The sequence below is a fragment of the Berghia stephanieae genome, chromosome 14 (assembly GCF_034508935.2).
Source record: "Berghia stephanieae isolate SIO BIC M18660-M18661 chromosome 14, UCSD_Bste_1.3, whole genome shotgun sequence".
In the NCBI taxonomy this organism is placed as follows: Eukaryota; Metazoa; Mollusca; class Gastropoda; order Nudibranchia; family Aeolidiidae; genus Berghia; species Berghia stephanieae.
Window position 1 is genome coordinate 24583794 of NC_088373.1, and position 2500 is coordinate 24586293.

The following is a 2500-nucleotide window of genomic DNA, read 5'->3' on the forward strand; positions in this document are numbered from 1 at the left end:
TCGTTCACACTCCAACTATCGTTGAGTACAGACGATGCAATCTATACTGAATTTCTTCTTATTTGTTTTCAACGTTTATTTGTTTATTGTTGTGCCGACGAAGGGTTTGTACCCGAAACGCCCATTGTCTGTATTGTTTCCACCGATTCCTCTCCATCTTCACTCTTTCGTTAGTATTTTCGGGACCCCATGCTTCAGGCAACGCCCACCGCTCTCTACTTAGAACAATGCTACACCGTTGATAAGAATCATTTAAGTGCCATCGTTATTTATATTTACTAAAAACATTACACACACACACACACACATTCCCAAACAATTTTTACACCCCTAAACTTTTCTCACAGCATTTGTATTTGTGGGGCCAAAAAAAAAAAAACAACAATAAAAAAAAAACGGTTAAAACAAACACGAAGAAGAAATAGATATGATTTCTGTGCGACTTCATATGACGCATGCCCAGCTGGAAAAGTAACACATTTCTATGACGTTTTGTGATGCGTTTCCGAGGAATCCCCAGTTAAAAATAGATTGACCTCTGTAGTCGGAGACTTCGCAAGCGTAGTCAGAGACTTGATAGTCAGGGACGAAGTCTGACTCCGTGAATAGCTTACTTTCCGTAGTCTAGTACTTCCCAAAGTCTTAGACTACAAAGTCTCAGACTTTGCTATAGTCTGAGACTACCATAGTCCCGCTCCATGAATCAGACCCCAGAAGATGAACTACACAAGGTATGTATCCAATCCCCAGAAGACTGGTTTTACACTTCCAAGGAAATAGGAATCAGTTTGTTTGACATCACACTTTTCTTCTTTATTGCTTATGAATCCTTCGATCTGAGACCCGTCTGTCTTGCAACTTACTTTCCGCAAAATCGAACAGACCTTGCGGCCCATTCTCTGCCGTATTTCACAAAGTGAGAAGAAAAAAAAACAGAATTTCATTCGAGGATCGATACTGGGCCCTTTGCTTGTGAAACGAGTGCTCTAGCAACTGTCAAGAACCTCTGTCCAAGGAAGCAAATTTACAGTAAAATGACTGTTACCAATGATAAAAAATACCCCTAAAACATTAATAAAAACACAAACAACAGAACACAACAATTAAAAATAGAACAACACAAACTAACCACAAACAATTTTAAAAACAAAACAACAACGATAACAACAACAAAAACACCCCCCCCCTTCCCCCGACCTCCCACCCACCTTTGCGAAAGAAACTGAAGTAGGCCTCGAACTGAAACCCACGGACACCATGTCATGCCTTATTTATACAGTCGTCCATCCATCTCGCCAATTTAATGATCGGATCGTGGAAGTCGACATGCACATACTTGCAGGTCTGATAACCCGCAATTTATAGGGACTCATTTTTAGAATGGATATTTTACTCTCAAACTAGGGCAAAGAAACGGTATTGCCCGTTACAACAATGCATTGAAATCAAGCCCTTTATCATTGTGCCCGCTAGCAGACCTGTAATTATTATATTATGTGACCGTTGGTGAAAATGAAGATAAGCAAAAGTGTGCTTGAAACAGTGCCGGACGAAGCAAGAAAAAAAAATACAAAATCAACGCCCCCCCCCCCCCCCAAATAAAAATTACAAAAGAAAAACCCTTTTTTCTTGTAAGTTTATTTCTTGTTTCATCTGCCACCGTTTGATAGGGAGTGAGATTAGCGAGGACGAGAGACGCATGCGCACAACCAACATGACGTTCTCTCTCTAATAACTTTTCCGCCGGTGACGTCGCAGACTATGGGTGACGTCCAATCAAGAGACGCTACTCTTCCGCTAATCTCATTCCCTATACACACTTTCGTAGATCTTTATCTTACACCAGTGCCAGCTCTTTAATTTGTCACTTTGGTATGGTGAAAATGAAAACGGTCTGTAAACAGGAAATGCAAAGGGATGTTGTTAAAAACAATAAACACGGCAAGCACCTTTTAACCTGCCAAAATTATAAACATGCCCCGCTCTTTGTAACCTGAACTTGATTTTAATCAGACCTGAAATGAAACAGGGTGCGGCGGGAGGGGGGGGGGTGAGAGGAATGATAATAACAACATACACAACGATTCGTAGAAACAGAACGCGCTCTCTCCTCCAGAAACCAATTCAGACCATATTTATTTCATTTTAAAAATATCCACTAAACGAACTCAAAGCGCTTGACAAGGGGCCACTAGCTAACAGCAATACTTAACATTAAAGACAAAAAATGACGCATGTTAGGCGATTATACATTTTTTTTCCTACAGTTGACGCCCAGGCACTCATTTTACACTTGAGTATGGGAAGAGAATGTGAGAAAAGAGTCTTTTCCAATACTAAACATTGCACCGCTTAGAGCGGGACTCGAACCCAGGACCTTCTGATCCGAATGAGAGTGTTATACAATAAGGTCACATAGCGTCACATATTATGGCCAATAATATTCTACTAGCCGAAGAGAATGTTTTGTTTGTTTTTAAGGGTTTTACTACGTTTGCGC